The sequence below is a fragment of the Misgurnus anguillicaudatus genome, chromosome 15 (assembly GCF_027580225.2).
Source record: "Misgurnus anguillicaudatus chromosome 15, ASM2758022v2, whole genome shotgun sequence".
Classification (NCBI taxonomy): domain Eukaryota; kingdom Metazoa; phylum Chordata; class Actinopteri; order Cypriniformes; family Cobitidae; genus Misgurnus; species Misgurnus anguillicaudatus.
In genome coordinates, this window is record NC_073351.2 from 16,363,460 (window position 1) to 16,379,403 (window position 15,944).

At 36.2% G+C, this 15,944-nt stretch overlaps 1 pseudogene; it reads left to right on the top strand.

The window, feature by feature from the left end:
* The first annotated feature begins 11,321 nt into the window (after window positions 1–11,321).
* Window positions 11,322–15,378, top strand: LOC129419277 (extracellular calcium-sensing receptor-like; annotated as a pseudogene).
* The last annotated feature ends 566 nt before the right edge of the window (window positions 15,379–15,944 follow it).

Sequence of the window (15,944 nt, forward strand, 5' to 3'; positions counted from 1 at the left end):
CCTCCGTGCTATCTATGTATCACCCTAGCCATCCACTACATGTCCTCTCTCTTTTCTTCCCCACGACAAATGAAGCTAGAGGGGATAGGATTTTTTTAACTTTTTTAATTGTTTTTAAAGATTTTCAAAAATTGTGTTTGTAGTTTATATATAATAAAGAAATATTTATTAACCAAATGATTAAATATTTATTATCGAAAAACACAGTAGACACTTCAAGTAGACATACTTTGACAGAAATGTCATGTGTTTTTTTTACTTATGGTTTAGAACTTCGTAATGCCCATAGACTGTAAAAAAAGATGGATGACGTCGCCTCCCTCCATTGGAATGAATCGAAGCCAAAAATGTCCGACCAGGGTCGCTGCCATGTTATGTAAAAACGTCAGTTTGGAGCCAAGGCATGCGCAGAAGGAATCGTCCATGGAGCCAGAGGCTCGCTCGACCAATTCAACCACGCCACTCATAACGACACGCCCATTTCTATAGCATCAAATTACTAGCTAAAATGAAACTTACCACAATAATGAACACTTGAACATATATCAGTGTGAAAACAACTACCTGAAAGTACCAAAACCACCCTTTGGAAACTTTTATTGGAAGTGTAAATAATTTGTTTATTTAGAGCAGAGTCCCATTAGTTTGAATGGAGAGGGCGGGGTTATGACTTGTACTGCAGCCAGCCACCAGGGGGCAATCAAAGAGCCAGAAGCTTCACTTTTCAAGGCTTATGAGGCACACCCGGTAATGATACATATTAAAAGTCAGTGGCCTACTGAATATTGATAAGGGAGGTGATACCTCAAGACACCTTTAGATTAGATTTATCTTTAATGTTGTTAGATCAGGTTTCCACACCACAGACAAAAGAAAAAACGATCCAGCCCCGGATATCAGATAACGTCAGAGAATATAAGTTTACTTGTTTAACAGGCCTCTGTTAGTTAAAAGGTTGATCAATCGTTGCTAGAGTAGAGCATAAACAGGACGTGAGACAAAGGTTTAGATGATAAAATAAAACAGAGTTTTATTAATGGACAGCTTAGTTTCAGTTGCATATGTCTCGATGTTCAAACCTCGTCTACCCCAGGAATACAGCATGCACTGTTATATCCAAATTGCTCAGCTGCAACATCACTTAGACCTTGGGCTTCCATAAACATTCTCTTTATCTATCTCTGTTTACACACAGACAGAACAGCTCTTGAAACTTCACAAATGTGAGACTGAACCACCAAGAGACATATATAATTTAGAAATACAATGAATGAATGAATGAACAATAATGTAATAATAAAAATGATAATAACGAAATTGATAATGATAAAATAATATTAAATAATCAAATACATAATTGAATAGATAACTAATGATTATAAAATGATTGTGATGATTATGTAAATAAATCATTAAACATAAAAAAACACAATATTAAAAACATTTGGCACGTGAAGATCTAAGGTAGGATCCATCACTGTCAATGTGTAGAGTACAAGTACAGAGACAATTCAATGCAGTTAGTGTCTAACCAGAACTGCAAAAAAGTACAGTATAGACAGGTAGTGTAGTATAAACAGTAAATGTCATAGTGCAGTGTAGACAGTAGTAAACAGTTAACCTAGTGGAATGGTTTACAGTAAGGATATGTGCAGTGTATTAATGGTAGCATTATAAGAGCATAACACATGGGTATGCAGTATGAAAAATAAAGACAGATACACTGTAAAGGTTAGACCTTACCAGGTAAAATACTGGAAACACTTTAGTATTTACTAACATTTATAATGCATTGATAATGTGAGCAAAGTATTACTGTGAACTTATTTCATTTGAGACAAAAAGTATTGTACATAAAAAGATTTTCGCTGTCCACAAACGTGACAGTGCAGTCACTGCCTGTTAAATAAAGCAACACAGTGCATCATCAAGAGGCATAGCAGTTGCCATGCCATACTGTGACACAATTGGTGAGAATGCTCTAGCCCAGGTAAAAAAGTAGTATACTTTAGTGTATTAGAAATATAATTGAAGTACATGAAGTATAAAACAAGTATGCTTCTACTTGTTGTACTTAATTTAAAGAGTATTTAATATGTACTTTTTAAAAGTATACTTCCAAAAAGATGCAATTAAGTTCAACTTAAGAGTCCAAAAAATAAGTATACTAATTTACCAGTAATTCAATTATCTTTTAAATGTACTTTTTAAAAGTATACTTCCAAAAAGATGTAATTAAGTTCAACTTAATAGTCCAAAAAATAAGTATACTAATTTACCAGTAATTCAATTATCTTTTAAATGTACTTTTTGAAAGTATACTTCCAAAAAGATGTAATTAAGTTCAACTTAAGAGTCCAAAAAATAAGTATACTAATTTACCAGTAATTCAATTATCTTTTAAATGTACTTTTTGAAAGTATACTTCCAAAAAGATGTAATTAAGTTCAACTTAAGAGTCCAAAAAATAAGTATACTAATTTACCAGTAATTAAATTATTTTTTAAATGTACTTTTTGAAAGTGTACTTTGTTGTCAATGTATTTTAAATTGTATAGTTTATTTTTTTTAAGTGTATTAAATTTGACATACTTAGAGTGACAATTCAATATACTTATGGGAAGTATATTTTTTGGAAATTAATTGTTAATTTACTTTTTTAGCGTACTATGATCTCACTTCATTAGAAGTGTGACTTCTGTACACTTTATACAGTACACTCTAAAATAAGTGTATTTTTAGTTGCATATCAGAGTACTTTCATAAAATACGTTAGAATAATAAAATAGCTATAGGCTATACACTGCATGAAAAGAGCTGTATCCGGACAAATACGGATGGGAAATCCCTGCTAAACTTTAGGTTTGCCAGATAAATGAGGCAGAGTGCTTGGAAACGTAATACTCAGAAATAAACTCGTGAAACATCCAGAAACCTTGTGTATATGGATGTATACAGGAACTGGTGGAAGTTTCTAGGAATCCTCACAGCTGGTTGTAAGGAGTGCTGGTTTTGAGGTGTGAAGGGTTAATGACAGAGGTGCTGTCTCTGTTTTCAAAGCTGGGTGGGGGGTTCAAGGCAGCACATAACATAAAAACTGGATAAAAACATTATATATCTACAAGTGTTTACTAAATACATGTATTATTATGCTAATGTAATTTAATTGATAAAGTTTTTTTTATTTAAGAAAATCTGAGCATCACTCAAAATAACTGTCAACATGTTTGTCAACTAAACATGTTTTGTAAACGTTATACATTTTATAAAAATATTTTAAATTTTTATTATTGATAAAGTATAAAGAACAAATCAGTGTGAAAACGCAGATTATAAAAAGTACATAACTCCCAGCAGAGGATCCAAAATAATGAGAAAAAAAACATCCAATGCATCTTGGAAATTGTAGTCAAAATACATCTACAGCAGCATGCTACAGCAGTACCAACGCCAGGGCAAAAGACTCCAATTCCCAGAATGCACCTGCACCCACCCATTCATTCCCACCAATCAGGATCAACGGCATTATTTCAAACCGCTACTGACTCGTTTTCATGCTAAACAGTACGGCTGAGGTAAGTTTGACTTTAATTCCTTTACATCGCGCATATCTGTTCCATATTTGTTCCTATTTTGTTCTTCACTGTGATTATTTTTGTCTTTATGCGAGAAGTGTTTTAATTTAAAGCACACACAGGAAACATTAAGAGTAAGTTATACACTGTACACAGTAACGTTAGGAACTTAAACATGCGGTTTTTCAGTGAGCAAAGTAACATGCAAAATGCCTGATAAACGAATCAATTCGATGTTTTAAAACTTTAAAAATAAAACGGCAAGATTACTTGTGTTGGAGATGTTCAGCTAACTGTAACAAATGGCTCTTTCTGCTATTTTAAACGATAACCTTAGACGATCTTCTGTTGTTTAAAAGCTCATTGCTGTAAGTTAGTTCTGATAGATGCTGCTTATTTTGCAAGCCTGTTTTAATAGCTTTATTCTGTTTAGTAACCAAGCCAGCTTCACTTTAAGTTTAAGATAAACTAACGTTAGATGCTGTTGTAAAGAAGCTTGGAGTCAAAATATATTTTAAAGTTGTATGATTGTCTTCTTTTTTAATATGATGTCTATCCATGTTTTTGTTTACAGAGGTCATGTACGTTACCATGTGGTCGACCTTGCTGACGCTGAAGAGGTTTCTGTGTAAAAATGATGTAAGTTAAGTTTAATCTTTTAATTTAATATTGTTTTAATTCATGCCCATGTCATGCTGGCTACCAGTCAAATATCGCATACAATTAAAATACTAATAATCACCAGCACCTTCCTATCTTAGAGAATTAATATCAGAATACAATCCGACACGTACACTGCGGTCGCAAAATTCTGGTCTCTTAATTATCCCTAGAATATCAAAAGTGTCTAAGCTCTGAAATGACTTGCCAACTGATGCCTGTGAATCAGACACAGTCAATCACTTTAAATCTAAAGGGACACTTCACCCATTTGTATTAAGCTTTGAATCTTTAGAACCCCAGTCATATTTTTAAATGGTCATGCATCATTTCCTGAGACAGGAGAAATACAGATTTCAGTGTTGCACTTTCTTCTTTCAATGATGTAAAAATTATAATTTTGCATCATTGAAAGAAGAATGTCCAATATCTTTGTTGAGGTGGTGAGACTACAAACACCCCTTTTTTAGTCAAATAGGCACCAAATTCGAAATGTATGTTACATTTCCACTACAAATATGAGACACTTTCAATAAAGATTAATGTTTCTACAGGTGAAATGGTCCATTAAAGGATAATTCTGGTATTTAACACTTTGAGTCTTATTTCTGGTTTGTTTTGGATGAATTACAGTGATGGACACTGTAATTTTGACAATGGGTCGTGTCTTGAATTTTTTGACTCGTTTAGAAGCGTCTCTTGACTGCTTCAGAGTGGAAGTCAAGGGTCATGCACAAACATGTCATTAAAACAACACTTAACCTTCATTTTCAAAACTGTGCTACTCACCGAGTGGTTCGTGGTGTTCGTTGATGATTAAAAACAAATTGTGTAGCGAAATACAGTTTCTGTGGTGTTTTATTTGGCATTTTGTAAAATTCCATTGACTTCTCTTGGAAGACTCATTGCTCGCTGATATATCACTCTGCCGCCGGAAATGGAAAAGGGGTCTGTTTACATCTGGTTGTAGTTTTTTCGCTCGGTTTCTCTCAGAAGGCCAGCATGAGCAGAGCAACTGTACCCTCGGAGTAGGGCACAAATTTTTCCCATATTTGATGGCTCAGTGACCAGCCTTAGGTTTGAAGTTGAGCTCGATTTTGACTGTCTATACGCTAGACACCAAGTTCCGTTCAGCATCCTTGTAAGGTAAAGTGGTTGTCGCCATCAAGTGGTCAAGAGTGTGCTAACGCTTCAGACTCATATAGAGCGGAAGTATATACGTGGTTGTGAGGTGTCTGAAAAAATAGATCCACTATAGCAAATAACACGGATTGAAATCATACATTGCTCTGATATATTTGTTTTTGGTCGTCAACGAGCACCGCGGACCACTCTGTGAGTAGCACAGTTTTGAAAATCAGAGCTAGATGTCCATATAGTACAAGTTGTTCGCAATTGTTCTCTTCCCGGCATTTCAAAGAAAGTTGACTGATTAAGGTTCCCCATTTTGCCAATATCTGTTTTGTGTGTTACTTTTGTGTCATTAATAAAGATCATTTTTTTAAATGCAGTTTGTAATCTTTTTGTGTGCATTTGAACTGAATTGTTATATAATACACTTGAAGTGTAATAGCAATATTCATGCTTGCGTATAACAAAATGGGGATAAAAGTACAAATTAAATATACTTAAAATATAAAAAATACAGTATAATAATATTGCACTGAAAGTATGTGTCTATGATGTTTAGGTTATAATTGAAATTCACTTTAAAAACATTATTATTGTCATAGTGGGACACTTTAAAAGCACTAAAAATAGTTAGGAAGTGCATTTGTAGAGCACTTGAAATATTACAGAGGCATACTAAATTAACATAGTTTATACTAATTATAAGTATGATAGCAGTATGCACAAAATGTACTTAAACACAACTATAATTTGTGCTGCAATGGCTTTTTAAGTGTATTTCCATTAAAATTGCAATACAATGCAATTGTACTGTAAGTGTGCTTAATTACTCATAAATCTTGATTTTCAGGAGTGTATTTTAGTGCACTTGAAGTTTAAAAAAAGTTGTTCCATTTTAGCATACTATTTACACTTGAAGTGTAATCAAATAGGTGTTAAGTTGAAGTTAATACATAATTGAGTACACTTAACTATACTTGGATTTGACGAAAATAGTACAAAATCTAGAAAATATACTTAGTACACTTTTTTAAAGTATATTTTTAATAGAATTTTTTTTCACCTGGGAGATCAGTGCCCGCCAAAGCACATTCTATTTGTAGTCTCAATTGTAATATTTATTGCATATTTTTATATAGAATCAACAAGTAAAACAAAAACGTTTTGAGCAGATAAATATCAAAAAGTACCCCTCCAGATTGATTTATCTATTGTGGAAGCCCTTGCTCACAAAAAGGTTGGAGACTCCTGCTCTAGATGCTGCAGCAGTAGAAGTTCACCAGGATCTATTACACCTGTAATAGCAATGACATAAAAATAAAATAGCTGAGAAAATAATTAAATTGCTTTGGTCTGATTTTTCTATAAACATGTTGGCTAAAAGCATATAATACAGTAAACTACAGATGTTGTCTGAGTTATTTAACTTAACATAACAGCCAAGTGACTACGTATAACTAAACTTTGTATGTGTGCTTTGTATGTGTGCTGCTGCTTACTGTCCTCAATCTGAGAAAAACGTTATATCAGCCCCGCCGCTCCCATAACGCGCATCACGCGCTGTGCGTAGGGCACCACGTGCTGAGAGGGCACCAAAAATAATAGCCTAATGAAAACAAATTTAATGCTCAAATTATTTCATTAGCCTATAAAAATATTATTAGGCCCTTTTTATCCATGTATATGTTACAAAAAAGGGGGAACGAGATAATTTAAGGGCTCTAGTCTAGAAAGTATGCCCCCCAGCCTTTGATTGTCCGTGCCAGTTGATCGCGCGGGCGCCTGACGAAGTTTGACAGAGGCCGTTTCTCAATCCGAAGGCTGCAGCCTCCAGAGGTCGCATTTATAGGCTTCATACGTCATCAAAACTTTCTTATTTCGTAATATTAACAATTATAAAGTTAACTATTATTCTTAGTTAATCGTAAATTGTTGTAATATGCGTATGACTTGCTAATGTAATGTTCAGTTAACTGAAATAAAGCTTGATGACGTATGCAGCCTGCATATGCGACCTCGCGCAAGCTGCAGCTTTCGGATATAGAAACGGCCAGTCAGAAGGCAACTTTTGGAAATGTCCCCGAAAAGACAGCAGGAGTCAGTATCGGAAAAAAAAGAAGCAACTGCGGGATGATGCCCGTGCATTACTTGCAGGTAAGTCCATCATGTTTAATCATTCACTTCTAAATAAGGGAAATGCGCAAGGGCTGCAGCTGTAGCTGCTGCTAATCGTAATGCGCCTCAAACTTGCTGTGCTGATATTAATGTTTAGCAAACTATGTTGTTATAATTTATAACTTCAGTGCAAGCTAAATTGAGAAACATTACTGTAAAACATTACCTATGCATATGCATTTTACAAATAACTGGCGCAGTTTTTACTTTCTTTACTACGTTTCTTTAGATATTGAGCGGTAGTTTATTTTGTGGTTTATTTTGACGTGACGGTGGTTAATACTTTCTCAGTAAAAGTTAATGTTAGCAGTCAGTGCACATGTTACAATTCATCACTCTTAAATATATATAAATATAAAACGTCATGATATGAAGCAAACATTACTGTGACACTTAGTTCTCTGAATCTTTGTTTTATTTAAGAATATTGAGTATTCTTGTTTACTTATTGATGTTTATTTAATGTAATTTATTTAAAGTGACATTGTACTTGGGAAAAACATGTTTGGATTATTTTGATAATTTAAGTTTGGTAATTTTTCTGTTTTGCTATTCTATAAAAAGTTTGCACTTTCAAATGTGTAGTGGGTGTTGGCTAAAGTTGTGAAGATTTTACTTTCTGCTATTAAGTTATATGTTTGGCAATAAAAAATTAAACTGGCAAAAACAAACTTTTTTTTTCTTAGGGTCGGGGTGGGGGGCATTATAAAGGAATTATGCTTAGGGCACCAAAATGGCTAGCAGCGGCACTGCGTTATATTATACTTACCAGTGTTCGTTACTGGAAAAACTTGGAATCAGCAACCAGCAGCATGTCTGAATAAGAGAAAGAATGAGCAGGATCTTGGCTTTAACTATCAACATCTAGACTGGCTTAGTTTAAAGCCCACTCACCACGTCAAGGTGCAGGCTCAGAGTGGGTAGACAGGACAAGACAAACGTAACAAACAGACGCCACAAACAGACAACAACATAATGAAACATATGAACATTTGATTGTAACATTTGAACAGAATGAACTGTATAATCACAAAAAAATTAAAGTTTAAGCTTAGAACTTCATGTAACTTAATGTAACAGTGAACAGAAATGTGTTACTGTCCCATGTGCGTGTAAAGACGTGGATTTCTCAAAGCAAGTAAGAAGCGTGACAGCTGAACATGTGTAAAGTCAGGTTTAATCAGCAAATACGTATGCCCCTTTGATGCTGGCTCTAAGCAAAGCAAGTGTGAGTGATACACAGAAAGTGCTGTAAACATTATTCAAACAAGAAGATGTGCACTAAAAACACCATACTATTGGTGATTGAAAAGTATTAATTTGTTCATCTTTCTTCTCACAGGAGCCCCTGTTACTTTCTCAGTTTCTCTCCTTGCCAAATGATGAAGTCGTATCTTGCAGTACATGGAGGCTGCCATCTTAATCAATGTGTGAACATGATTGTCCTAAACACTGGTCTCAAACATGTGGTTGTACAACTCTGAAAAAATATTTTTGTCAGCACAATCACTCAGAACCTGAATTATAATGGCAGCTGTCAATCCTTTTCCTTGAGGAAGCTTCCCTCCACTGGTTTTTAGAAGTCTCTGAAAGCACCTTTCAGAGGCTTTACACACCTCCACAATGTTATTTGATGGATTCTGTAAGCCTCCCCTGTTCTTCAGTGCAATAAAAGCATGCACGCTGGAATCAGAACTCAGTGCAAGAGAACAGGGCATGCACAAGATTTTCTCCTTCATCTTTTTTACCACAAATCCAGCAATGTAATGGATAGCGGCGTCTTTGAACTCAGATATTGAATCGACACAAGGTAAGATACTGTAGTCGTGGTCAGAATCCAGAGGGAGTGCTTGTGTGACATTAAATTGACGAGAAGTTGGACCAACTGTCACTGTCAACATGTTGGATCCATCTCTAATGAGACAGTTCCCTTTTCCATTTTTTACTTGATGTCTTACTAGGAGGCGTTTGTACGCAGCCTTGAACTGTCGGGCAGTTGGGTTGTTGTTGTAGCCTCCGCATGCCCTAACTGCAGAAAAGAACTGCTCAAGATGATTCTGACTGAGTTTGTAAGTGAGGAGATACTAACAAGGTGCATCCTGTGCTTCAACCAGCTCTTTAAAAATGTTGGAAATGCTTCTGGAGCTGGCAATAAATCCAATGGGACCCGTTTTCCTAGGACCTGCATGAAGATGTCTCCCAGAGCTATCTCTGAGCTGCAGAAGGAAATTTTAATCTCTCTCCAACAGACTTAGCATGTGAAGTTTATTACAACTTCTCAAAGGAGCTTTGGAACCCTTTGCCAGAGGGTTCCTGCTGTTGAGAACATCAAAAGCTAAGTCGATTGTTCTCAGAAATTCGACGGTTTCCTCTGAACCATGAAACTGAGGCAAGTGAAGCTCCTTGTTGCAGAATTCAAGGGCATCTGCAACACTGCCTTAAGCCCTCAGTCTCCTGAAGTTTGTTGAGGTCTTCTAGGTATTGCCACCTAATCTTTTTGCCACTGCCTGTCTGGAAAACACGTCCATCAGCAAAAGCGTTCCTCAAGAGTTTCACCATGTGACACACGTCAAAAACCACATGTACACCCTGCATTGGATTTGCAGGGTGAGGAAAAAATGGCCTCATGTTTTCAACTGTGATATTGGCTCCAAGACATGGAGACACACAACATGACACAGCACAACACTGCAGACTCCAAGTGTACACACAGCAAAGGAAAGGACTCACCCACTGCACTCCACACACTCACAGTGAATTTAAGGTAAGTATCACGTGGGGCCTGGGATTAGTTCCTGGACACTGGGGGCACCGATGCCGCGGACGGCCAGATGGAACGTCACAGCCACAGCAAGGGCAACGGACTCCTTCCTCACCTGTTTCCGGCTCACCCACAAATCTCCTTATGGTGGGGCTTCCTGTACACTGGTCACAACTCACAAGAAGTAGATGAATATTCCACACTTTCAAAGTCAACTGTTAGCACAATGAAATTTCGGTGTACTCACACTCTGGTTAACACTGCATCTTTCCACCTCTCTTCCAGATATCCGACAACAGATATGGCCGACAGCACAATCTCTTTGCTGCAATCCTAGCAGATCTTCAATATGTGTCAGCTTCCCACAACACAATGCATGTAAACACAATGCTCCAATAAAGATTATCAGTATACTCAGCCCGTGTGTGTGTCTCTTTTTACTCAAACTCCACAGTTCACCATACACTCGTCTCTTACGGCCATCTCTTCCGCTCCGTTGCACCCACAGTAAATGCTAGAATAACACTGCCTCTTCCTGTGTTTTTAATGCTCTATTTATACATCTCTTCACTCAATTGCCCAATCAGCGATCGCCACGCTCAACAACGCACCTGTTCCTGATAACATGCCGATTTGGGTTGCCCGGAGTTCCCGGAAGTAGATGGTGTTTGTGAATCATGGTCTGGGTGGAACTAATCTTCCTCACTTTTGGTTCCGCCCTTTCACAGTCACTCCGTGACATCAGCATACTGAAACAAAAAGCATACTTCTTGTCAGACAAAAAGGAGTGTGAGTATATTTAACTATATTCAAACTTGGACTAATCCACCCCTGTTTGACCTGCCTTATGAGGTCATTAGCCATAACCATTCATCCATAATAATTATGTGTATAAAAGTGCAGTTACTTTGTCAGGTCAATTGCATTTGGCAGATGCAGCTGAACTCATCATGGGGGTGCTTATCTTTCTATGCACACTTCTCATCTATAACCATTATGCCAAGGCAGATCTTTGCAGAATAATGGGACACCCAAAAAACCCACTACTGTCCAAGGATGGAGACATAACTATTGGAACTCTTATTTCAATCCACAGTAAAGAAACATTATCTTCATCTGAGTTTACAGAAAAACCTCAGCTTATATGCTCCAGGTTTGTAATATTGGAAGTTAATATATTTAATAAAAACTGAACTTTTAAATGTTAACTAAACTCAAGTATAACTATTTACAACTTAGAAATTGTGCAAAATATAAACTATGTTTAATATTAAGTAGTATAAATAAAGATATGCTATCTACCTTGTTTACCTGTTTAGTTAGTACTTATTAAAGCTACTGATTTAATGTTTTCACAGTGTAAATATACAAGATTTACGACTGGCTCAAATCATGATCTTTGCTATTGATGAGATTAACAGAAGTGGAAATTTGCTCCCAAATGTTTCTATCGGGTATAAAATCTTTGACACCTGTGGATCAGGACTGTCTTCTATGAGTGCAACTATGGCAGTGATGAATGGTCAGGAGTTTGCAGCAGAGCACAGATGCAATGGACAGTCTCCTATACATGCTATTATAGGGGACTCAGAGTCCTCTGCCACAGTGATTTTGTCCAGAACCACAGGACCTTTCAAAATTCCAGTGGTAAGGGATTAGAACACGATTTTACACAGAATTACATACTGATTACCGTAACTGATTTTTTTACTATTTCCTGTGCATTTTCTTATTCAGATAAGTCCTTCAGCCACATGTGATTGCCTCAGTAACAGGAGAAATTACCCTTCTTTCTTCAGGACTATTGCTAGTGATTATCACCAGAGCAGAGCTCTTGCATACATAGTCAAACACTTTGGCTGGACTTGGGTTGGAGCTGTGAACAGTGACAATGATTACGGGAATAATGGAATGGCCATATTTCTGAATACAGCACAGGAGGAGGGGATTTGTGTCGAGTACTCTGTGAAATTTTACAGAACAGAGCCTGAAAAACTCCTAAAAGTGGTAAACATCATAAAACACAGCACAGCAAAAGTGATTGTTGCATTTCTCACCAGTTTTGAGATGAACAATCTACTTGAACAGCTATATATTCAGAACATTACAGGCATCCAAATGATTGGTGTAGAGGCATGGATAACAGCAAAGGGTATGATCACACCAAAGAGTTTTCAAGTGCTGGGAGGGTCGCTAGGGTTTGCAATGAGAAAAATTAAAATTGAAGGGTTTTTATATTATTTAATTAAAGAATTATTGGAAACAGCTTTTACATTCTTACAGGGAGATGGGAATTAATAAAAATATGTAGAAATTTTCATCAGGTATCAGGATCTGTTTTTGCTTAAAAATTATATCGAAGATGTGCCTGAGCAAAGATATACAAGTAATGTCTACAAAGCAGTGTATGCTGTAGCTCATGCATTACACAGTCTACTGAAGTGCAAAGAACAAGAAGGTTGTGAGAAAGGCCTGACAATACAACCACAGCAGGTAAGAAAGATTTCTGTTTGTATATACATGGACATATATTAAGTATGTATAAATTCTTTAATAATGATGTTTAAAATTTCATTTTCACTAGGTGGTTGAGGCTTTAAAAAAAGTAAATTTCACTGTAAAGTTTGGCGATCATGTGTGGTTTGACAGCACTGGTGCTGCAGTAGCCCAATATGAAGTTGTGAACTGGCAGCAGGACTCAGATGGATCAATCCAGTTTAAAGCTGTGGGTTACTAAGATGCCTCACTGCCCCCTGATCAGCGCTTTGTACTTAACACTGAAAACATAGTCTGGGCTGGAGGACAACTGGAGGTAAATGAACATAACCTAGCTGTGGTACAGTGTTTGTAATTAATGAAGGAAACTGAAAGAAAATAGCTGAAAAATAATAATAATGCTTGCATTGTCCTATGTGAAGGAATTAAAAGACACTGCATTATAATAGGTTATATGATTATATAAAGGATTTTATAACAGTGCCCACTCCCAACAGAGTTTCCACACCCAAAACCATTTTTATTTGTATACCATAAACTTCTAGTAAGTTTGAAAAAAAAAATAGTGACAGACGTCTTTACAACTCATTGAATCAATTAAGGAAAAATATTAGTTATCCTGGTTAACCAAATTAAAGATGTTCTTTTAATAAGCTAAAATTTCACTATCAATATCTTTATGACATTAAACATTACATTTAATCGTTTAAATTTATACTTGTGGTTGCCAAATCAACAGCAGAGGGCAGTGATGAGTGAAAAGATTATCATTTATTGCTGAACGCACAGAGCAGTTATGCTCAATTTCCTTAAAATCACAAATTACTTTGTGTTCCCATAGAATACATCAACACTTATTACATATTGAGTTTCAAAATTGTCTCAGTAATACCGATACATTCGAAATCTAAATTCTGTACAGTTCATATAATAAACTATGTACATGTTATTTTCCATGTAGAAGCCAAGGTCTGTGTGCAGTGAGAGTTGTCCTCCAGGCACTAGGAAGGCCGCACAGAAAGGAAGACCTGTCTGCTGTTACGACTGTATTAAATGTGCAAATGGAGAAATCAGTAATGAGACAGGTAAACTTCAGACCATCTCCAAGGTCCAAAAAAAACTGGCTAGTTGCTATTTTTGTGTTTTCCTTTTATTGTTTAGTGTGCAGTTTCTAATCAAAGGTGTTCATACGTAAAATCGTGTTTTGTCTCTAACTACATTGATCACAACTTCCTTTCCAGATTCAAATAACTGCCAGCAGTGTCCAGGGGAATACTGGTCTAATACTGACAACACTGAATGTGTGTTAAAGGCTGTAGAGTTTCTGTCATTCACAGAAGTTATGGGTATAGTGTTAGTCTTTTTCTCTCTGTTTGGAGTAGGAATAACTGTACTGGTGGCCATCCTGTTTTACAGTAAGAAGGACACTCCCATAGTAAAAGCCAACAACTCAGAGCTGAGCTTCCTGTTGCTCTTCTCATTGACTCTGTGTTTTCTCTGTTCACTTACTTTCATTGGTCGCCCCACTAGGTGGTCCTGTATGTTGCGTCACACAGCGTTTGGGATAGCTTTTGTCCTCTGTATCTCCTGTGTTCTGGGAAAAACAATAGTGGTGTTAATGGCATTCAAGGCCACACTTCCAGGAAGTAATGTCATGAAATGGTTTGGGGCTGCACAACAGAGACTCAGTGTTTTTGCCTTTACACTTATACAAGTTCTTATCTGTGTGCTTTGGCTAACATTATCTCCTCCTTTTCCCTATAAAAATATGAAATATTATAAAGAAAAAATCATTTTTGAATGCAGTCTGGGTTCTACTATAGGTTTCTCTGCTGTGTTGGGTTATATTGGTCTTCTGGCTCTGTTGTGCTTTATTTTAGCTTTTCTGGCCCGGATCCTGCCCGATAACTTCAATGAAGCTAAATTCATCACATTCAGTATGCTCATATTCTGTGCTGTATGGATCACATTTATCCCAGCTTATGTCAGCTCTCCTGGAAAATTTACTGTAGCTGTGGAGATATTTGCTATTTTAGCCTCAAGCTTTAGTTTACTACTTTGCATATTTGCACCCAAATGTTACATCATTCTGTTTAAGCCCGAACAAAATACTAAGCAGCATTTGATGGGAAAAACACAAACTAAGTCATTTTGAGAAACAAACATAGCCATACAAACTTTGCTGTGTTTTATCATTGTTCAAAACAACAAATGTATCATATAGTCTACAGTATATTTGTGAGGTTTTTGATAAATGTCACTGTATCAATCAAACTGGATTAAATTTAGTGAAAGTATGGCATTGATTTATAGATTTAATGTTCATTTTACTCAGCACTGCCATCTGCTGTTGATTTGTGAACTTTAAATGTAAATTGTGTGCATCATACATCTTAAAAAGTAAAGCCGCTGGCTCTTTGATTGCCCCCTGGTGGCTGGCTGCAGCACAAGTCATAAACCCCTCCCTCTCCATGCAAATAAATGGGACTTGGGTCAAAATATAAAAAATTACACTTCCAATAAAATTATCCAAAAGATGATTTTGGTTGTTTAATGTAGTTGTTATCACACAGTAATTTAGTGCTATAGAAATGGGGCATGTCGTTATGATTGACAGCTTTTCTGAGCAGACTCCCTGCACTTCAAGGGAAAATTGAAGATATAACTAACTATTAATTTTCGATGTGTGTTATTTTACACTGACAAAATGAGTTGAATTTAACTTACCATATTTTGAGAATTCAAATGAGACATTCAAGGGGCGTGGTTAAATACAGTTGTTAAATGATGACGTAAGGAATACTGTTTCCGGGTCCAAACCTCCACTCATTTCAATAGAGGATATTATTTAAACAGATGACTATGAGCACTATTTATTCATATCACACATTTAAAATTGTATAATTTTTGTAAAATTGTATAAACTCACTGTAAATCAGGCTCACGTTATCCGTTGTGACGTAAGGAATACCGTTTCCAGCTCCAAAGCAGCACATTTAAATAGCCATTTATGAGCACTATTTATTCGTAGCACACATTTAAGCGAAAATTTTATAATCTCACGGCAGTCTTAGGCTCCCAGAATTAAAAACAGCAATATATTAATAATTCATAAAAAATCCACGTCCATAAATCCATGTCTGGTC